This window comes from Lissotriton vulgaris, chromosome 5 (assembly GCF_964263255.1).
Source record: "Lissotriton vulgaris chromosome 5, aLisVul1.2, whole genome shotgun sequence".
NCBI classification, from domain to species: domain Eukaryota; kingdom Metazoa; phylum Chordata; class Amphibia; order Caudata; family Salamandridae; genus Lissotriton; species Lissotriton vulgaris.
In genome coordinates this window covers 1,630,431,163-1,630,454,646 of record NC_141693.1, presented here as the reverse complement: position 1 = coordinate 1,630,454,646, position 23,484 = coordinate 1,630,431,163, and positions in this window count along the sequence as shown.

The following is a 23,484-nucleotide window of genomic DNA, read 5'->3' as shown; positions in this document are numbered from 1 at the left end:
TAGCTGTCCTAACTAGAATGAAAATCCTAAACCTCACCTTCAACACAATAATCATCATTGTAATATTGCGCAGACTGAGTATTCTGCTGATCAAATTAATTCGAAGAATTCTGAGGGGGAAAGGAACGCTGCCCTTGATGCAACGCACCTCGCCCTCTACCCCTAGGTGCTGATTGAAAACCACCACAGCCTCGCGGTCCTTGAAATCCACCATTACGCTGCAATAAAACCGGACAGCTATTCTTAAAATGGCCTCCTCTTTACAATAGGCACACTGATTAGGACCAAGCAAAGGTTGCGGAACAAAAGGCTCAGGTTTCTGAAGCAACCTCTGAAGCTGAGGAGGTTGCTGAAACTGACGCTGGCCAGAACGAGGGGGATAAGCCTGCTGAAGAAGAACCTTCGTTTTTAAATCCTTAGTCTTCTTCTCAGCCTTATCTTTCTCTTCTTTCTCCCTATTCTCATAATACTGAGCAGTGATCAATATCTGTGCAGATGAAGAAACAGCCCAAGAACTTTCCGAATCTTTCAATTTATGCGACAATTCTGGATGTAAATTAAATACAAATTTATCCACAAATAATCGCTGTCCACCTCAGTACTCATATCCTGACCACTATGATCGATAAATGTCTCCTCAAACCGAGTAAAGAAATCAGAGACACTCTCATCTTTCTTCTGCTTGCACGCAGCTAACTTATCCCAGTTAACGCATAAGGCAGGCATCATCGTCTTCATTAAAGCGATAATCCTACCAGGCTACTGCGCAATCAAATCATCTGTTTTAGCACCACCCACTTGTGCTGCATTTGCAGCAGTTATAGCAGCCCAATCACCACCTAAAGCTTGATCGGGATCCTCTCTACGAATCCGAGCCCACAATGCCTGTGGAACCACATTTCCCATCAACATATCAATATCCGCCAAGTTCATAATACATGCGTCAACAGTCTGGGACAGCTCTTTATAATAACCAGCAGGATTTTTACGAGGGTCCGGTAAAGACTGCTTAAGTGCTAAAACTTCAGCTTGTTTCCAAGGGACGTGTACCCATATATGCTGGAAATGAGCAGGGACACCGTGAACAGCGCCCGCTTGCGGAACTGCTTCTCTCCATACTGGAGGTACTTCCCTTATAGGATATTTTTTCATCCTCTGTCTAACTGCAGGATCAGGTTCAGAAATAGTCTGGGAAGAATATAAGGACCGAAAAGTAACAAGAGTCTTTATAGCACCCTCAACGTCAGGACCCACAATGAGTCCTTTATCAAACATGTCCTGTATATCCAATAGACTCTGAAGAGTTAAATCCAACTCCATATCCTCCCATCTTTTAACAAGTGCATCACACATGACATTAAAAACGTATCTCTGCGTAGGCGCATTCCACTGGAGAGAGGTACTCAATATATCGGGTACACTATACAGTGAACAATTCATCATACATTTATGAGCGAGGGAGTCAAATACAACTCATTCCTCAGAATCTGGAATTTGACTAAGGGATTGCCTTCGGGAAAAAGCAGGAGTCATATTAAACGGCCCAAAGAGGGGGGAGAAAAGATCAGAGACAGTATCAACTAACCGATTACCAATCGGAGAAGAAGTAGGAAGTAAAACTGGAGACGCAGTATTAAGCAAAGGAAGAGAAGAACTAGCCATTGCAAGAGAAACTGAAGGCAAAGGAGACTGAGGTACAGAAGTTGGGGGCAAAGGAGGTGCTGGCGGCAATACAGGGAGAGGCAATTGCGTAGGAGCCGGAGCTCCTGGCTGAACGACAGGTTGCTTCACAGGTGGCAATAATACAAGTGCATTAGCACCTGACGCATAAGGCGGAGGTAATTTCAACAAATGGGACATTAAGGGATCTTCATCAAGATCTTTGCGCTGGGGATGTAACACGGGATAGCACCTATCAATTGCCATCCGATGCTGTCTATCTAAGACCTCAATTGCTCGATCAGTCTCATCGTCTTTGAACTGCTGAGCAGCCTGTATAACCGTCATATCTTTCACTTTCTTATCTCTTTTTGCTTGTTTAATTTCTCTCTGTTTGGCTTCCTTACGCCAAAGGCAGAAAGAGTCAAACATTGCCGGCCGGGCTTTTCTTTCAAACAGAATTGATTCCAAATTATCTAATATATCAGGCTCAAAACTACCATTTTGTGGCCACCGCAAAACACCATCTTTCTTCGTGTATCGGATCCATGCCTCATTAAAGGCAATGGGGCCAACACCATTTTTGGAATAGAGCTCATAAGTGGGAGTTCCAACCGGAGGAATCGGACATGAATCCTCGAGCCGGGAATCCCTAGTACAGCAAAAGCAACAACATTTCCTAAATCCGCTCAGACCAGGCATTTTAAGCACACCGATCTTTTTACTAACTTCAAGGAGTAAAAGCAAAGAACACGGTACAGTTGTACTCACCCCTCGGCTTCGGCTATTGCAACAGTCAAATAACAAAAGTCAAAAACAAAACAAAGAAGTGGGCACTACCCACGAATACTTTACTAAATGGTCTTCTCATGCCAACAGAGGTCCGTCTAACGTCTCGCGATACCAGTCATCACCAGAGGGTCCAAGGCAGGGCGGTAGTCAGGGCAGCAGTCATCAGCAGCCGTTGGAAAGGAGTAGCCGCGCTGCAAAAGACCTTTGGTCCACTTCGACATACAGGGGTCGCTTGACATGGCTTGCGAATCCTCCGGAATTTTCCTACGGGGCTTCTCACGACCCTCCGGCTGAACCGCTACCACTGAAACCGCCCCACGTTGGGCGCCAGTTGGAGAACCGGGCCTTATGAGCCTGGCGGCGCAAAACACGCCTTAATCCACGAGATCACCTGCCTTGTAAAAAACAGAGACACGAGGCACTCCCTTGAGCGTGGAAGCCAGGTTTATTAGCTGCAGCTAAGCACAGTTGTCCCAGAAGTCACACACGAGGTGGTTTCTAAGGAGACTGCCACTTCAATCCATGGCGCACAATCTTTTATAGTAACATATTTATAGCATCTCACTTCTTACACATACAAAACAAACCAATGAGAAAAGCTGAAAAACAAGCTATCAGGTGTCTCAAATATGCCCCTCTCTCAGACCCTGTGTGCTACCCCGCCCAACAAATTAATCAGTGATGTCGTCAACAATCCCCTCTTGCAGATGGCAGGACGTATTTGTGTGCCTCAAAGGATAGTTGTGTAATAGGAGAATACAAGGAGAGAATAGCGAAGGCCAGTCGGATAAGATAATATAAGGAAAGAACAGGAGAAGGCAAATAGTCGGTCTAGACAGGGATCAATCGAGTCAGACATAGATTAACAAACTCAGCCAGACTATGACATCGGGTTTCATTGACAAGGGTAATGGAGTTACTTTTTAACTAAAAGGACACATAGCAGCTGGAAACGCAAAAACACATGGTTCGCCGTGCTGCCTGAGTGAGGGCAACACAAAATGGCAACAAACAAAAAAATGGCGGCTAGATACGGGACGAAATCAGAAATCGGGGAACCTCACTCCTCCTCAGAGCCAAATGAGTAACAGCATTTGAGTGAGAGTGAGTACATCTTTTCCTTTCCCATGAAATAACATGCATCTCACAAGGTTTTATCTCAACGTTTGTTACAGGCATCTTACGAATGTAGCCTTTTGGTCCATAGTTCTCTATTACCATAGACATTGAGCACAGTTTCACTTTCTAATGTTAAAGTTTGATTGTGTACACAAAGAACTATGCTAAAGAAAAGAAACATCAGTTTTTAAAATATACTGTTTAGTAATGCATTTCTTTAACACAAACAATAAAATTCTGTTTTAATTTGTGCAACTATTCTATTCAAGCATTATGTGAAATATGAGGTAAATAGGATGTTTGTTTATCAGAGTCAAGATTCAATACTCTTTATTTTGGCATTACGCCATGAAAGTACAAGCTAATGAGTACTTTAAAAACACAACGACATTGCAAATAGTAAAACGTATACTCAATCATTGGAGTTAGTGGAAGCAAAACATTTAGAAAGGAGGGCTACCGCCACATAAATAAAATAAAAGTATATTTAAAATTGATAAAACACTGTCGTCCCTATACATATAATAAGCCAGTTAAAACAACAGTAGGCTCTGTTAGATTTAACACACAGGTCTAATCATGTGATAGCAGCAAAGTCCTAGGAAAAGTTGGCAGCTATATAGTAAAAGCCTAGGGCCTCATTTATGAAAAGTGACGCATCGCTACAAGAAAACAGCGATGCGTCCCTTTTTATTGCGCCCTCCTTGCTCCCCCAATGATGCGTCATATTTACAATATGACACATCATTGCGCAAGGACTTACAAATACGTCAGTATTTCTTACGTATCTGTAAGAGCAAAAGTGACGCATTGCTGGAGTGTGTCACAAAAGTGACGCAACTTCAGCAATGCGTCCTTTCACATGGGGCAAGCCCCATGTGAAAGGGCCTGCGTCAGTCTTACGCCTGCTGTGAGACAGGCGCAAGATTTTGACGCAATGGCGTCCTAGAAGTGATGCAGTGAAATCTCATAGATTTCACTGCGTCACTTCTACGACCTTTCTTGCGTCAATACGCCCCCCCCCTTGCATACATTATACCTGGCGCAGGTATAATGTAGCGCAGGGGTTTACAAAGTGACGCATCTACCTAGATGCGTCACTTTTTAAATATGGCGCAACAAGGCGCATATTTTATGCCACTGGTGCATCACAAAAAGAGACGCACCGGTGGCGTAAAAGTGACGCAAGGGCTCCTAAATGAGGCCCCTAGTTCTTCATCATAAGAATGTGCAAAAGAATCATTTGTGCTAGATAGTTTTAGCATTGCAACAGTTCAGCCTCTACATCCCTTCCAGTAACTGGTAAAAAAAATAGTGTTTGCCTATTTCTACACACTGCAAGTAAATACCTTGAAACTGTTATATGTTTATATTAAAATCAACATGCTAGTTTATCATGTAAAGGTTCAAGGTAGTTTGCAAATCGTGGCATAGCAATGTGATGTCATGGAATAGAGAATGTTTGGCAATGAAGCCAGCACTGGCAGTTGCTGTCCTGTTTTGCCAGTGTTGGTCGCACACTTGTTCTTGGTTGAAATAAACCTTTCAAAAAGGATTTGGTGGAGTGTGGATGGTTTCATATGCGAAGAGGGTTGGATGTATTCCTGGGAATACCAACCCTATCTCATTTTACGTGGGCAGATAGCTGTGGCACCAGCAGCGACTCGGTGGAGCTCTGCAGACCAGGAGACAATGTCAGGACAAGTGGCCCGGGGTACTGACAGCTATATACTAGTGCTGCGGAGCGGTGATTACATTATTTTGAAGATCTGGACTGAAGTAACAAGATATTGGCAAAGGAGAGCGAGAGGCAATGGAGTGTGCATTCAGCACGAGCAGTGTTGAGGGAAGAATGTATTTCTAAGAGAGCACGAGCACATTCCAATGCATGCCAGTGTTTTCGGGGGCAGGGCAACAGCCTTTACGGCTGCATAAAGGTGCATGCCAGGCGAGAAGGTATGTGCACACGGGCCGTATTGTAGTTCTGTGTGCACAAGCACATTCCTGTGAGTGCCGGGGTCCTCGGGAGTACAGAGGGCCACATTGTGGGCATGTCAAGCCTGTATGAGAGGAGTCCAGAGCTGCAGGGTGAAGTATTTCAGGCGCCCTGTGGTGGATGTGCGAAGGCTATATAGATGTGCAGAGTTGACAGGAGTTACAGTGAAAGGCCAGCTTTATGATTGTTTAGTGATCAGGGTGGAAGACAGTAGTGAATCTCACTGGTTTGTCAAGTATAACTGTCATATTAAGCAGGAAGTAAGTATCTCCTTTTTCACATGACCAGTGTGATTATTTGAGATGACACGAAGTTCCTGTTTGTTGTCACGAAATAAAATTAGACCGCTAAAGAAAACCAGTTGCAGTAAGAGGAAGGGAGTGTATTTGTGAATAAAATGACTAGACTGCCAAGAAAAGTCTGCTAAAGTACAACTTGATGGATGTAGTGTACTGCTCAGCCAGGATGTGTGATGATGCGTGGAACGTTGAATGTTAGAATGTTGGGATGTTAAGATCAGTTGCTGAATGGGCTAAGCAGAGCACAGACTGCTCCTGGCGGGGCTCTCCTTCATCTTGAATACAACTAAAATAAATACATCATTTAAATCACAAAGAATGGACTTATTTCTGTTCATTACATTGGCGACGATTTGGAAACGCCCTGCGCGTCAATTTTCAAGCTACCTCAAGATTCAAATTCATCAGAAGCTCATCTCTAATGGCACCATGAGCCCCGCCAGTGACCTGTCACCGGTCGCCCTCGACATCAAAAGTACCATTTTCAACATACCCTGCTGCCTCCCAGCTTCGGTCTACAGTTCCTGCCTGCATGCCAGTTCCTTTCTCATCACAGTCAGGTACTCCAGAGATCCACAGTAAACCTTTACCACCCTGATGTGTGTGCACGCTACTGGTTATGAGTATCCAGATTTCCTTTGGACGCATGTAACCTCTCATTTCTGCCTTAGCTGCCTAAGAAGTTACCTGCCTCCCACCCTGATGTCTTCTTCACATTAACGGATGTGAGTACCCGGCTTTGCTTCCGAGGCATAGAACATTTTCACACTGCGATTCACCAGTGCCTCAGACTCACCATCCATGCCTGCTTTGACCTGCATTGGCATCATTCACACGAGATAAGGAGTGTCAGACTGCAAAGTGCGAGAAGAGTTCCCCGTGTCAATGTCTTCAACAACCTCGGGCGTGACACAATTCTCCGTGTTTGTCTGCTAACATTCTTTTAAATTAATCTCCATGTTTGTAATGGTGAGAAAAAGGGAACTGGTGTATTTTGTCATTAACCCTGAGTACATTTTATTGTTATTCTCCATAAGTAGTGCCTTCCCTATGGCAGTTCAACCGCAATTTAGAACTGCCATCCCTCTTTCAAACATGCCACAAGCTCACTGCACGCATTTAAACAGCGCGTGCAGTCCTCACCTGTGTCGTCCTTCTTGCTTCTATGGCGACTTCCAGCAGCATCACCACAGCTGTACTACGATGTCAGGAGCACCTTCCTGCCGAGATCCTCCCGGCATCTCCCACTTTGACGTGCCGCCATCTTAGTTTGACAGCTAAAATATTCACTGGATATTGCGGTAGGCACGCTTTCTTATAAATTTGTCTTCTGCATTTCAGTATTTACAACAGCGATAGGCACGCTTTGTTTTATACTTGCCCTTCGCATTTCAGCATTAGCATCACAGCGATGGGCACGCTCTCACTACTTCTTCAGCCAAGCTTATCAAGGATCCCTGGCTTGCCTTTTTACCTACAATTCTTCTCACATATGTTTGTCTTCGTGGATCCCTCACAGGTACTGTTTCATTGCGTCTCATTTGGAAACTTTTCATATCACTTCGATCTTCTGATTCTCCAACTACTGTACTTAATGTTTTAAAACACTGCCACCTAGCGGTTACTTTTTTCACCACCGCATTATTACCAGCATTATTCCCTGTTTTAATGCCTGTTTCAAGTTTTCCTTGTGTAATTTTAATTGAAGTCGATTTTATTGATTCCAGCTACGCATGAAGTTACCGCAAGGCTCATATAATTACCATATGGAATTTTCTATTTTCATAACCTTAATAGAAATTTAATGTACTTTCTTTAACTGGTTTTCAGTGCTAACTGATACTACATTTTGCATTTTTACTGTGTAGTTTGTTAAAAAGTGGTGGATAGTTATCACCAGTTATTGTATGGTTTTCCTCCACATCTTCTTTTTCTCTGAAAATGCTGGTTTCATTTTCTACGTTTACATGTGTGGTATTTCAAACTACATACACTGTTACAGTACATTGCATTATAAGTTTAGTGTATGTGTATCTTTGTTCTTCACTTCATTTTACGTGGTACTTCCACTTCTAATGCCCATGTTGCATTTCACATTTTTGTTTCATGTGGTCATACTCCACATCCATTTTCAGTTTCAGGCATTACACTTTGCCATGTGCCATTCATGCACACCTTGCACGTCACGTTTCAGTGCTTATTTACTAAACACAACTTTTCGTTGCGTTTTCCCACAGTACCTCGCAGTACCCATTTCACACTCCCTTTGCGTGGGATTTATTGCAGTTTGTATTTCACCTTACATCGTTTCATGTACATGATTACTACTGTCTTGTGGATTCACTTTGTCAAGAATCCACCTAGGTGTATCTCACACACCTTTCTACATATTTTCTTTCCATTTTCTCCTGCATTCACTTTTCATTTTCTCGCCACCTCCACACTGGTCTGGCCAACCAGTGTGCTCTGGTGGTGATTACTTTGTCTATTCTTCATTTTTCATGTCTTTGTATCACCATTGTTGCGCAAATCTCATCTTTCTTCTTGTTTTTTTTTTTACTTCACTCTTTCATTCACCATGCAACACTTGCATCTTATTCACATCTGTTTTCTCTCTATAAGGGGGAAGAAGGGTTGGTTTATTTCTTAATTCATGCTCATTCATTTATTTACATGTTTTGAAACTCTTCACCTTAAAAAGGTAATCATCATTCCATCCCTTCTAGATGTTTAATTTTAAAATTTTGCTTGTAACTTTTTGTACATCTTTAAGTTCTTCCTTCTCATTGCAAAGAAGGGAGAAGATGTAGTGTACTGCTCAGCCAGGATGTGTGATGATGTGTGGAACGTTGAATGTTAGAATGTTGGGATGTAAAGATCAGTTTCTGAATGGGCTGAGCAGAGCACAGACTGCTCCTGGTGGGGCTCTCCTTCATCTTGAATACCACTAAAATAAATACATCATTTAAATCACAAAGAATGGACTTATTTCTGTTCATTACAATGAGCTTGAAAATTGTAAAGTTGTGAACAACGGTGGCTACATTTGTTATATTATCCCTAACCTGTGACCCGGGTGACTACTTTTGTTGTGTAACTCGTGTGGATTTGGGAAATACTTGCACAGGATTAAAATATGCAGGCTATTGCAACTCTGCCTGCCTTCCTGGATGCCTCAGGGGATCCCAGTATGCCATTGGAGGCTTGGCAAGAAGCATTTAATCCTAATTTGAAGCTTTATAGGGAAACATTTTGTAGCCAAAAAGAAGCTGTCTTTACTAAAACATAGCTTGGGTGTAGAGAGAAGGACAGTATTGAGCACATTACCATGCGGAAATATTGACACAGGATATAATGATGAGATGGAGGAAGAGGAGAAAGAGGATGATGTATATAGTATTGCTGTGAAGGCGTTGGAAGTGCACTTTGGGAAGAAAGTCAGTATGGTGGTGGTGCAACATAAATTTCTTTCACAAGCGTAAACAGCGAGTGCATCTAGTAAGATCAGTACGTGAGTACACTATGTACCTTGTATGTCACTTGTAATTTCCTTAATACCTATGAGGAGATAATTCGAGATCAGCTGATTAATGGTATGAGGAATATGAGGGTACCCTCAAATGGTTTAGTTTAAAGGACCCATTGTCAAATAAAGCCATTGCAGTTGCTAATCATGTAGAATAAACATTGCGCTATGAGTAGGAGTTAGGAAAAAAAGATGATGATGATGAGGTAACAATACAAGTAGTAAACAAGGATTTGGTAACAAGGTAGATAGGAACGAAAAGGGAGAGGTCAAAGCTGGGAAAAGTAATGAAGGAGAAAAAAGAGTTCATGATGAAGGAAGTATATGAAAAAAAAGTGAGTATGTTAGATGATAAGCTATACAGTCCTCCTAAATGTGTTGTGTCTATCAATGACTGTTTTACCAAATGTTAACCCCTTCAAACTCTTACTCCACCCTTCCTGATACATAAAACAATTATAGTCCCCTATACATACCAGTAATTTTCCTGCCGCTTATGCAGCAGCAGAACCTCCTCGTCTGTGCTTAGACACCAGTCTGATCTGAATCTACAAACCCAACTAACTTTAACCATACATTTCCCTCCCCACCTGTGAACAGCTAATTCAAAGCCATCACGTGACCGAGTGCCCCCACCCTCCAGAATCCTCATCTACACAAAACATACGAAAGAATTACCTCTGAAATCCACACTTGGTGCAATGCAATTTCAACCACCCATGTATAACCCTAAATATTTCATGTAAAATGACAAACAAAACAGATGAGGTTTATAGACGTAAAGTCCATTAGAAATTCTTTTTCAATCCTGTATTTGACCTCGACTCCATAGTTCTTCCGTAGCCATGCCACTTCCTGGACTACCTTTGACGTGAAAATGTTACAATAAAATGTTCATACTTTCTTTTTCATCGTGGTGCTATAACAGGGTTGGTACGGAAGGGTATCAAATAAACTTGTGGATGACCTGAAGCACACCCTGTTTTCATTCGTAAAGTTCTTATGTATTCCTTTTTTGTTGTTTAGCGTGCAGCACTCGATTTATGCGCTCCAGCCCCAATGTGCATGTGGAAATCATCAAAGAGTGGTGACGCACTGTTTGCGGGTTACCGACGAGTTGCACAGCATCATGCACCACTTGTATTACAATAAATACTTGTAATCAAAATTCTTTCAAATGTTCCATCCATTTTATTTCCGCTAGCGAGATTCTAAAGCGGCAAAAACGAGTGAGACGGCTGGGCTCGGGACAGAGCCGCGAGGACCCAAAATGGCAACGCCCTGATATGCAGAGGAATCAGAACGAAGAGGGGTTACAACGAGACGTGAAAACCTGCGGTGTTACATGTAAGATGGCGATTGAAAGATATCCGCTCCGCAAAGCACAAAGTCAGCCTGAAACACAGCGAGAGCGAGGTACTGCTAGTGTGTGCCCCATATCCCAGCACGCATGTAGGGAGCAACAAAATGCCCTGTGGTGCCTGTCTTTAAGATGGCCGCCCCCAGCCCCGAATATCTTTAGCACCCCCCCCTTTTAAACATGCATCCAAGATCTAAGGAGGCCCGACCTCAGATTCCTCAGACCCCTAACCTTGGCCATTTACCGCTGGCTTTGAATTGGGCAGAATTTGCAAGACTCGCTCAGGTTTCCCAGATGCCTGACCTTATGATTACCGCCCCCCGGGACTGATCTAGAATGGGTGATCTATGGCGCCTTATCTCGACACTGAAAATAGAGGTACACGAAGATATCAAGGAAGGCTGATATCTCGATACTCTATTGAGTATCGAGCTGTTCTAGGAGCCCGTGTGCGTCAGGATGTCTAGAGCCTAGAGGGCCCCAATGTTTGGCGCGGTCTGTTTAAAGGACTACTGACAGGCCCCTGCTGCAGTTTGCCTCCTACAGCTGCCCTGCAATTAGTGGGCAGATGCACTGTTTAGGCGCAATCCTTCAGAGAGTCCATGGAGGGACAGAAGTGGCACTGAGGTGTCAGGCCTTTCACAGCTGTGCAGCATTTAGGGCCAGCTGCAGCGGGTAGGCCCTGTTATTTTTCTCAGCTGACCAGCAAGTAGTGGGCAGCTGTAACACCTAGGTCCGCGCAGATGGCGCTCCCCTGACTGGTGATGCATAGGCAGCGCGCCCTGACACTCTGGACACAGGGCCTTTGAGCCCCTTTGGAGATGGCCAGTTGGCCAGGGGGGGTCAGATAGATGGATAGGGCGCAAAGCCCTACTGTGACTTATGTGCTAATGCTTTTGGGGTGCTAGGAAATGTATATGGCTTATTCGGCTGCCCAGCAAGTAGTGGGCAGCAGCTCCGTTTAGGCGCAATCCTTCAGAGAGCCCCTGAGAGGGACAGAAGTGCCAGGCCTTCAACAGCTGCGCAGCACTTGTTGCCAGCTGCAGCGTTTAGGCCCTGTTGTTATTGTTCTCAGCTGCCCAGCAAGTAGTGGGCAGCTGCAGCGCTTAGGTTTGCGCAGATGGCGCATCCCCGACTGGCGCTGCATTGGCAGCGCACCCTGAGATTCTGGTCACAGGGCATTTGAGCTCCTTTGGAGCTGGCCAGTTGGCCAGGGGGGAACTGGTAGATGGATAGGGGATAAAGCCCTAATGCGATTTATGTGCTAATGCTTTTGGGTGCTAGGAAGTGTATTGTGTATAGTATGTTATGCGCACCCTGTTTTGAGACCCCCTGAGATCAGAACTGAGAAAAACAGCTCTAGAAACAACAAGAAGACTGCTCCATATACCAATGCAAAAACACTCTGCAAAACGGGCAGACATCTTCAAATGGCACATTAATCATTAGTAACCCCTCAAATTTGGAAACAGACACCTGGAAACTTTGGGATCAAGCTTGTTAACAAGAAAAACGCCATATTCCCCACAACTCTAAAAGTAGCACTAATCAGAATTATTAGCAAAAATTTTACTTGTCCCTGGACATTATTTGGATTTTTCTTGTCCCCGGACTTCGAATGGTCGGGAGTGTTTGACGCTGTGGCCGCCGTTCCTACCGGTCATAGCAACACAAGACTTCTGGCGTAACTCTCACGCGGCGTTTCAACCTCAAGATGGCGCCTGTGAAGAAACGGACCTGGTTTTTGAAAGCCTCGCAGCAGATCCATGGAAACGTTCTTATTTTTTTACTGAACTACCTACCCCCTTACCCTCCCTGCTCTTCTCCTTTCCTCTTTTCTGATACTAACCTTTGCCCCCACCTGTCCTTACCCTAGTCCCCGCCCTGTTTACCTGTGAATTTCCCGCGTCATTTGAGAGCTTGTTATTTTGTCTGATGCCCGATGGAGCTACCTGGTTTAGCTATAGGGGAGATGGGCCATGGATTCCCTCCTTGGTCATCACCTACCCAGTCGGCCTTTAGACAGATTTAATTTCATCTCTCCTTGTAAATTGTAAATTGTAAATTGTGTGTGTCTTGTAAAGCGCACTGCTACCCGCACCGCAGGCCTCGTAGTGCTATAGACCGCTGGGGAACCCGTCCTGGCTTTCTCTGTGAGATAGTCCCTCCTGGGAGTCTCCAAGGTGAAACCAGGCATCCCCGGCGTTTGTGAGGGGCCGTTGTGGAGATGAGGCAAGCTTAATGCCCACAGTTGCCGAGTGTGATCCCTGATTAGAGTAGGCACCGAGGCGAGAATTATCAAGTCCGCTGATACTGGTCCAAGACCCTGCCGCGTCGGGAATCGAACCCTGGTCCCAGGCCGTTCTCTGCTCTCGGGTCTGCCGCCTCTAGCCAGTGAGCCTCACCACTCCTTGTAATCTCTTCCCATATCCTCCCTTTCTCACCTTCCCAGTTCCCTCCTCTCTACACTCCATTTATTTTACCATCCATGTTAAATAATGTTTCTCATTGAGACCTAGCTATTTGGCCGAAGCCCGGTGGAGCTATCAATCAATCAATCAATCAAAGACATTTATAGAGCGCACTACTTACCCGTAGGGTCTCAAGGCGCTTGGGGGGGGGGGGGGGGGGGTGCCGTTACTGCTCGAACAGCCAGGTCTTGAGCTTCTTCCTGAAGGAGAGGTGGTCTTGGGTCAAGCGCAGGTCGGCCGGGAGGGAGTTCCAGGTCTTGGCGGCCAGGTAGGAGAAGGACCTTCCTCCTGTTGTCGCTCTTCGGATGCGTGGGACGGCCGCGAGGGCGTGGCTGGCTGATCGGAGGTGGCGTTTGGGAGCGTAGAAGTTGATTCGGTTGTTGAGGTAGCTCAGGCCTTGATCGTGTAGGGCTTTGTGTGCGTGGGTGAGGAGACGGAAGGTGATTCTTTTGTTGACAGGGAGCCAATGCAGGTCTCTCAGGTCTCCGGAGATGTGGCTGTTTCGTGGGATGTCGAGGATGAGTCTGGCTGAGGCGTTCTGGATCCGCTGGAGTCTCTTCTGGAGCTTGGCGGTGGTTCCGGCATAGAGGGCGTTGCCGTAGTCCAGTCGGCTGGTGACGAGGGCCTGGGTGATGGTCTTCCTGGTCTCCGTGGGGATCCACCCGAAGATCTTCCGTAGCATGCGCAGGATGTTGAAGCAGCTGTTTGTTGACGGTCTTCTCGATGACTTTGGCTGGAAACGGGAGGAGCGAGATGGGGCGGTAATTCTTGAGTTCGGTGGGGTCTGCTGTAGGTTTCTTGAGTAGAGCGCTGAGTTCGGCGTGCTTCCAGCTCTCAGGGAAGGTGGCGGTGTCGAAGGAGGTGTTGATAATGTCCCGCAGGTGGGGTGCGATCACAGCGTCGGCCTTGTTAAAGACGTGGTGAGGGCAGGGGTCGGTCGGAGATCCGGAGTGGACGGAGTTCATCATGCGGACGGTGTCTTCGGTGCTGATCGGAGTCCAGGCGCGGAGGGTGGTGGTGGGCGGCGTTTCTGTGGTCGTGGCGTGCGTCGGTTGGATGCTGAAGCTGTTGTGTATGTCCGCGATCTTGTTGTGGAAGTAGGAGGCGAGGGAGTTGCAGAGGTCTTGCGATGGGGTGATGTCGTTGTTTCCGGGTAGCTATAGCTTCCATGGTAGCTATAGAGGGGATGGGTTTTGGGATTTCCCCCTCGACCGTCACCTACCCAGCCAGTCTCTGGACAGACTTTCCTTTGTCTTTCTGCCGTATCTCCCTCCCATCCTGTTTTTCTGCAATCCTCTTCCCTCGACATTTGAGACCGAACTACTTTGTCTGATGCCCGATGGAGCTACCTGGTTTAGCTATAGGGGAGATGGACCTGGCTTCCCTCCTTGGTCGTCACCTACCCAGTCGGTCTTTAGACTGACTTCCTCTCGTCTCTACTGTTGTCTCTTCCCTTATCCTCACGTTCTCACCTCACCTACCCCCCACTTCCTTCCTCTCTCTCCTTTCTTTCCTCTCCTAATGTATTGCTGATTGTCTGATGTAATGTTGTAATTATTGATATTTTCCTGTTACACTGTTAAACCACTTTGTTGCACTTCCTTTTGTCCCTCCTGTTGTCTTCTCCCGCATCCTCCCTCTATTTATGTCTCTCCTTCTCCCTTCTCTCAAAGTATTGAGACAGAACTTTTTTGTCTGATGCCCGATGGAGCTTCCTGGTTTAGCTATAGGTGAGATGGGCCGTGGATTCCCTCCTGGGTCCTCACCTACCCAGTCGGTCTTTAGTAGGTTTTTAGACAGACTTTCTTTTAATCTTTCCTTATTGTCTCTTCCCTTATCCTCCCTTTCTGACCTCCCCTGCCCCCTCCACTACTTTTCTCTCTCCTCTCTCTCCACTCCTAATGGTATTGCCTATTTTTCTGGGATTTATTGTGTAATTGTTGAACTTTTTCTGTTACATTGTTGATTCTCATGTAAAGCACTCTGATACCTCCGGGTCTAGCCAGCGCTATATAAAAATCTTTAAATAAATAAATAAATAAATAAATATGTTAACAACACTTGTCCATCACGTCAAAGGTACGAGGTTTCAACGTTTTTTTGCGTTTTAATTGTTCAAGAATTGGCCATCCGGGCCTATTCACAGGCATAAAACGAAACTCGATTCATCCAATGACGTTGGTGGTAAAAAAGAAGGCATCGCTGCCATAGTGCAAAGTGGCAGTCCGTTACTGTAACATAATTGGTCAGAATACACTCTAGATACTGTACGTTATGTGATACACTGCATGTGCAGATAGACGCATTCTGTCAATCACAACATTCATACCAATTACCCCTTTCAAAGAAATGGAGTGCTTCATCGGCAAGTCCTGGCTGTTACGAAAGGAGATACCAGTAGAATGGTAATCAAGTTGTGAGCCCAGAGCATGGTCAAACATACCTGTGGTCTCATGAGAGGCAGAAGAGACATACTCACAAGTTAGCCCTTTCGTTGCAGCCCAATACCTGCTCTGCCACGGATCGGACACTAGTGGATTACTGAGGAGCATCCAAACGGTTTATGACTGTGCTAAGGCAGAAGTGACATGGCTATTTCTGGGGGCGTGATTCATGGATGGAAGGGCTACGGAGAAAGACTCTAGCGCAAGCGCAAGTCTATCATGCCGAAAATGGCGGCCATCTCGGAATGTGAACGTGTGTATTCACATATGTTCTGGCACGCCTAGGCTAGGTTAAAAACCATGCTTCGTGGAATTATAGCTGCTGCACAGAAGACAGAAATAACTGATTGTTAAAACTCACTTGGACATCTAGTTCTTAAAAGTAGAAATAATAGAGATCAGGATTGCTAGACGCCATGTTGAGATCGTGTGGCGGCTGCCAGTATGTATGTAGCATGTCCAGAGGTGCACTCTGTGCAATAGAATGATCATGGTTGAGATTTATGTGGCATATAATTATAGTAACCCTGTAAATAAGGTAGGTACCCACATAAATGTGGTGAATGGAAAATCCATGTAGGGCTAATATTAGAACCCAGATGTGTTATGGTACAGACTTATTCTAGGAGGTTAGGTACCCGCACATGACAAGTGTATAAATGCTAACTTGGTTCTGGCTGGTGATTAATAAGTATCTCTAGGTAACTCAGGTGATGAATTCGGCCCAGGGTATCTCATCATTCAAACCCATGGAGTTGCACCGTAAGCATGAAATATGCCCCAGGATTCAAAGCATCACCATGCATTTGAGTTAGCACTGACAGAATGCAGCCCTCCCACCCACTGCAAAAGAAAGTAGACTCTTTACTATAATCTGGCATTTCTATTGCTGGGGCATGACAACGTCAGATCTAGGAAGGCCTTCGCACATTTGCTGTCCCATGGAAGATGAACAGACACATCTTTGTGTGTCAGCCTCAGTAAAGGCTTTGCCACTAGCGAAAAGTTTGGTATATGCTGTCTACAATAGCCAACCATTCCCAAAAACAGTCTCCTTTCTTTCTGAGTTCAGTGTGGATCTGTCTAAAGAATTGCTTGCACTCTCTTTGGTGACACCTTTCTAGCTCCTTTTTCAATGATGTGTCCCAGCTATTAAACTTCTTTCTGACAGTACTGCAGTTTACCTGGAGACACTTTGTCCATTATCAGCCAGGTGATTTACTAACACAAAGATATCTTGCTTATAAGCTTGTTGTGTCTCCAATACCACCAAAAGGTCATCAGTATATTGTGCGAGTACTGATCTGTAGGGCATCTGTATTATCTCTAAATTCTTTTTCAAGATTTGAATAAAGATATATCGACTCTATGAATAGCCTTGTGGTTCTCAACTTCATGCCAAAACTCAATGCCAAAACAAGAGAGAGAAAATAAACTGTCTATCTTCATGCAATGGCACTGAAAACAAAGCCAGACAAAGATCAATGACAGTAAACCATTTTGCAGTCTATGGAATTTGGAAAAGTATTGTCGCTGGATTTTGTATCATGGGACAACTATCTAGTTAATCTTCCTAAGACCTTGGACAATCCTATACTTTCCTTTTGGTTTCTATACACCCATGATCGGAGAGTTACATGGACTTCCAATCAGTTCCCTTAGAATTACTCTCTGTAGCATGTCTTCTATTACAGGTGTTATTCCTACAATTGTTTCTGGGGTCAAATGGTATGGTGGTGTGCTTGGATACACAGCATTTGCCTGTAAGGTCATTCAGATGGTTCTGCACCTTTAATCAGTCCAATGCCTTTCCCAGGGAGATCACATATTTATGTGTTTACAGTTTCACACCAATCAGAGGGTAGTTCTTCAACTGCAGTGTAGTTCCTATATTCCCAATAGGCTCTGCGCATTGGAATAATATATTCAGCAGTGTAGACGTAGGACTGAGGTCGACTAGGTCTCTACTGACTATATTAGACTTAAGGTTTGCCAGCTAGCTCAGAGGTCACTAGAAACGTTCTTGAATAAACAAGAGGAGTTTAACCTCCCTGGATAGACAAGAAGGGATTAGCTTCTGACAACCATATAACATGACAACTTTGCTCCCTCAGAATAAGAGTGTATCTCTAGTTTCGTGTGAAAACTATAGACAGCTATTTCACTCAGTCAATTGTGCATACTTAGTTTCACCAGAGTGCAGAGAAATAGAGAGACAGGCGTTTTCAATAAAAGGTGTTATTTTATTGAGCAGTCTTCTTTCTCATGCAAGAGAAATGAATTGCCATAATTGCAATACTTAATGTAAAGTAAAGTGCTTACAGTAAAAGGAGTATTATGAAATAATACTGTAAAAGCATTGATATGGTTTCTTAGCCATAAGATACTTTAAAATGGATAAAATATATACATACATATGCATTGACTAACGTACTCAACTGGTGCTTCTAAATACGCCTACCCCGGTGTACCTGACCTAAGCCTAATACGTGGGAAGGAGTAAGTAAGTAGTAGTTTAAGTTAAGTTGGTTTTGCCAAGAATCTGAATCAAGAATTCTCTTTAAGGGTTTAGTCAGCTGTGTATCTTGGTATTAGAAAGCAGGAGGTCTGATATCTCTCTTTCAGGACTCGATATCCCAGTAACCCGCGAAGGTATCTGGAAACACCGGAGCTGGATTTCTCGGCAGGAGAAAAGACAGGGGCGTCAAAAGGGAGGGGCAGCTTCTGTGGGCTCTCGGGCAAGTAGATAGCTGCTCTGCTCCAAAACCACCACCGTGTGTTTGCTTAAGGCAGCGTTGGTATATTTATACCTGAAAGGTGCCGGGTTTGACGTAAGGTTGGACAGAAGACGTCAATAAAGATGTCACTAAGAACTGGCCATTCTTACAGTGCTTCACAGGAGTTCTAGGACGAAATCAATACAAAAGCAAATGGGGATTTCCCAGGTTGCTGGAGGTTTGGTTTGTTTAGAGAACTTGTTGTGCTTTCTAGGAGTCCGGTGAAGTAGCTATGCTTAATGTGACTGCATGGGCTACAACTAAATATGGATATGATTCCTATGCCTTTATAGGGATATTATTGATTATAACCGTACAAGGGCATAAAATAGAAATATCGATTTAGGTTCCTAGATAAAAACACAATACAACTGTTATTAATGAGAGCAATCCTACAGTTGTCTTTTGTTGAGCCATTTTAAATTCCACATCCTGATCATGAGTCTGAGATTCCACATCATCTGCCATACAGTAACTTGTATAATTTAACTTGCACAATAAATGTATCCCTAACAAATTCACATGACTCGTACACATACAACAAACTTTTGATTGTCCTTAAATGAACATATTTTTACAGGAAACATTTCTGATACTGAATTTGTAATTTGTTTATTTCAAACTCCTACAACTTGGGTCTTCTTCCCGAGATGGGTAGGTTTGGACTTCCACAGTTCTAATAGTGGATCTGGTAGATCCGGTATCTATTAGGAAAAATACATGGTGTCCATTCTCCCCACCTTCTATAAATGGACCACTCTGATCTACCTCTAAGACTGCCCCAAGAACACAATTTTCCTCCCCCCTAAGACACCGTTATTGGGAAATGTCAAAACCTAGTCCTGTCATGAGTCCCTGGTTGCACTCACAGTGGATGGGTAGTGGATCCACTCTGTTCTACTGTTCTGGAGTGCTGGTTGCCTGCTTTGGTTATTGATGATGCAGTAGATATATACAAAATACTGTATAGTTATGTCCTTTGTACTTTGCTGTTACACTTTGTCTTTCAGCATTCCGAGAGATGGACGGTACGATGCTGCAAGGTTAAGTTACATAATGTTGACCATGAATGTTGGACGGTATACATTAATGTACACTGTAATTCATGTTATGCCTGGAATGGGTCTCTCTACTTGATTTTTAATTTTCTTTGGCATTTTGTGTTTGATTTTCTTTTTTGTGTGTATGTAAATTTAATAAAAATAATAATAAAGAAATGTAGAAACCTGAACTGTCATTATCAAAACAAGAAATTGCTGAAATTGATTTTGATTTTCGTTCTGGAATGAGCTTAACCCCTTCACTGCCAGGCCTTTTCACCCCCTGTGCCTAACCTTTTTTTTTTTTTAGCTATTTGGGGTAGCTCATGCTTAGGCCCCAACACCATTTTGTCCATGTAGGGTATCCATGAACAATGTGCATACTTTTCTTCCAGAATCCTCAGGATTCTAAAGGTGCCAAGGGTCTATCGATTCCCTAGGAGTGGGCCAGAAATTAGGCCAAATACAGTTAAATTTAGTTTTTTGGGTAAAAATAGGAAAAAAGTGCTGCAGACGACATCGTCTGTTTTTGCCCAGCAATTGGTATCAACAAAGGGTTTGTGGTGCTAGAATCAGCATCTTCCCAGCTTTCAGGAACAGGCAGACTTTTGTCAGAAAACCAACGTTGTGTACACAGTTTTGACATTTTAGTGGGACATAGAGTGTTTTTCCTTTTGTTTGTGCTTTCCACCTCCCTTCAGTTAGTGGTGAAAGGGGTGGAAACCAATAATGTATCCCAGAAAGCTATACATTCCTGAAAATAAGAAAGAAATATAAATTCAGAAAGGGTTGTTGGTGTAGATCCTTTCAGGTTTTCCTATCGAAAGTAACAGTTGAAATAAATAAATATTGAAATTGAGTTTAACAACAAACATTTGTGCCTATATTTTCACCTGTAACTAATTTTGTTAGACTTTTGAAAGCCATATATGGTAATGTCTTCAGGACACTTCTTGTTGTGGGGGTATATCAGGCTTGTAGGTTCAACAAGAACACGAGGTACCCAGAACCAATAAGTGAGCTGCACCTTCCAATGGTTTTTCATATTGTAAAGGGTATACAGTAATTAATTTGGTAAAATATAAAGAGTTAAAAATAGTTATGAAGAAAACCAATGATTTTTTAGATGGGAACAAGATATGGAGTTTTAAAGCAGTAGTTATTTCCACATCTCTGAATTTATGGGTAGCCATACTAGCATATGAATTAGGGGGTATTCTTCAAAATGTCTTCTTTTTTACACACTGTCTTACATTTGGAAGGCAGAAAGGCATAGAAAAACAACTAGTAATAGAATTTGTTGTACTACCCCAATAAAACAATACCTCACTTGTGTGGGTAGGACTAGTGGCCGCAACAGGAAATGGGTAAAAATGCAACATGGACAAATCACATTTTTCCATCCATAAAGTACCCTTTCTAGGCAACGTTTCTAGCTGTGGATTTTGAGCACTAGCTCAGCAAGCACCAGGAGAAACCTAGTAAACCTGTACATTTTTTTATAACTAGACACCCAGGGGAATCAATGATGGGGTGATTTCTGGGGCTCTCACCAGGTTCTGTTGCAAACCTTGAGGTTCCGTGGATTCTGAACCCGTTTCATAAAGGTCGTCGTATTGAGACGATTTTGGTATCAGCGGACCGCAAATGACGAGTGCGGCATGTACGAGTGTTTTCGTCATGAACGATCAAGCGAAACACTATGTATTCAGGGATTTCGTTTGAACCTTTGGGTTCCATTTTGTGTGCGGCAGCCATTTTGTGGTTGCCCTGACATAGGCTGATGACTGTGGCCGAACGAGTCCTTGGGACACGTACACCTTTAGCTGACTTCTGTGTGACCTGAGCAAGCTGACTCCATTGCCCGAGGCTAAACTTGTTAGGCCAGTTCCTTGTTCGGCAGCTGGTCAAGATAGAGATCAAAGAGCAGGACATTGCTGAGTTTATGGTACACGCACACACCCTTCTATCGTGTTTCTCATCTGTTTGTGTTCCTTCCCTTTTATGGCCTAGTTAGGGTTTGGGTTGAGACCCCTTGTTGGGTTTCGTCCGGCCTGTCCGAGCAGGAATGTTGGATTTTGCCTAGTCATTTCTGGTGGGCTGGACAACCGAAAAGTGGGTTTTACCGTCATGCAATATGTTTGAAATGTCACTGTTCGATTGGTCAGTTTGAAATGTAAGTGATGCTAGCCAGGAATGTGAATTTTAGCATAAAAGACGATGTCTCGCTCAATGAATTTGTGCAGTCTCTAGCGAACCACCCGTGTTGTGCTTCGTAGACCTCGGTTCCTGGTTGCAGCCAATAAATTTGGTCTTTGACGTCACCTAGAAGTGTCCCGTGTCTCTGTTTGCCAAGACAGGTGAATCCAAAGACATCGGGCGTTTCCCCTGGCGCTGCTGGGTTCTAAAAACCCGGTTCTTCAGTTGGCGCCCAACGTAGGGCGACTTCAGCGATACCGGTCCAAGCCTGAATATCGTGAGGAGCTTCGTGTGAAAATTCTGGATGAAGGCCTACTACTTCATCGAACCCTGTATGTCGTCGTGGTCCAAAAGTCTGTGCTGCGAGGTTCCCCGCTTTCCGACGGCTATGAAGGACTGCTGCCCTGACTGTCGCCTTGTCTTGGACGCCATTGACATTTCAGTTAAGTACGAGTGGAGCGTCTCCCAGTCCTTAGTTTTGGTTCTTGGTTTTTGGATATCCCCTTGGGATCTTTGATTTGGTACTTGCAAGCTCCAAAGCCGAGGGACTCGTGTATTCACGAGGCTATTGTGTTTGATAATCCCTTGAAGTTTGAAGTTAGACTAGTGAGCGAAGATGCCTGGTCTTAGCAGACTTGGAAAGATATTTTGTTGTGGTTGTAAGAGGGATTCCCGATTGGAGGACTCGTGTCCGGTGCCTCCGATTGGAACTCCGACCTATGAGCTTTATTTAAAACATGGTGTGGGCCCTATCACGTATAATGAAGTATGGATCAGGTATACTAGGAAGGACGGTGTCCTGAAATGGCCCCAATATGGTAGTTATGACACATAAATGTTAGATAGTTTAGAAGTTAAACTTTTCAAGAAGAAAGTCCGGCCGGCTATGTTTGACTCTTTCCGTCTATGGCGAAAGGAAGCCAAACAGAAAGAAATTAAGTTAGCGAAGAAAAATAAAAGAGAGAAGGGTATTTCAATAATGCGAGCTGCTATACAGTTTAAAGATGACGAAGAAGAACAAGCGAGTGAGCAGTTGCATAGGCAACGTAAACTGGCGATTGATAAATGTTATCCAGCTTTGCCTACTCAGCAGGATACAGCGAAGGACCTTGAAAAAGATCCTTTGATGTCTCATCTGTTGAGTTCGCCATCCCCTTATGTGCAGAGGGCTACAGCACCTCCGCAACCTTTAGTTGCACAACCTCCTCAACCTCGGGTTGTTTTACCTCCTGTTATTGTACCACCGCCAGCTCCTCTTCAGTTGGCTCCTGTTCCTTTGGCGCAGCCTTCTCTAGGGTTGCCGACTTTTCTATCTCCGTCATCTACGATTCCTACCTCTGTGTTGTTTACTCCTTCTGTTCCTGATCCAACTTTGGCTTTTTCTCATTCTGCTTTGTCTCCTTACCTTTTATCAACTTCTCCGTCTGTTCGACAGAGGATGACAGATACTGTTACTAGTCTCCTGTCTTCTTTCTTTGGGTCATCAAGTTCGACCCCTGTTTTAGAATGTAAACAATTGCGTAGCCAACTGCCTGGTTCCGATGAGCGAACAACGTTGGATCACTTAGCACGTTAATGGGTTACTAATACTTCAAGATATGATTTGGAGTCCGTTATGGATGTCTTCCGGCAATGGGAAGAACCGAAGCAGAGATATGTTTTTGGGATGATGTGTACTTTCCTTCGTAAAGAATGGGAAGATGGTGATTTGGGACAGACTCTGTCAGAGTTGTTCCGTGTACAGTCCAAGTTTGCGAATGGAACTATAGTGAGTCTCGACGTTAAGAGAGCAGTTGCACCAT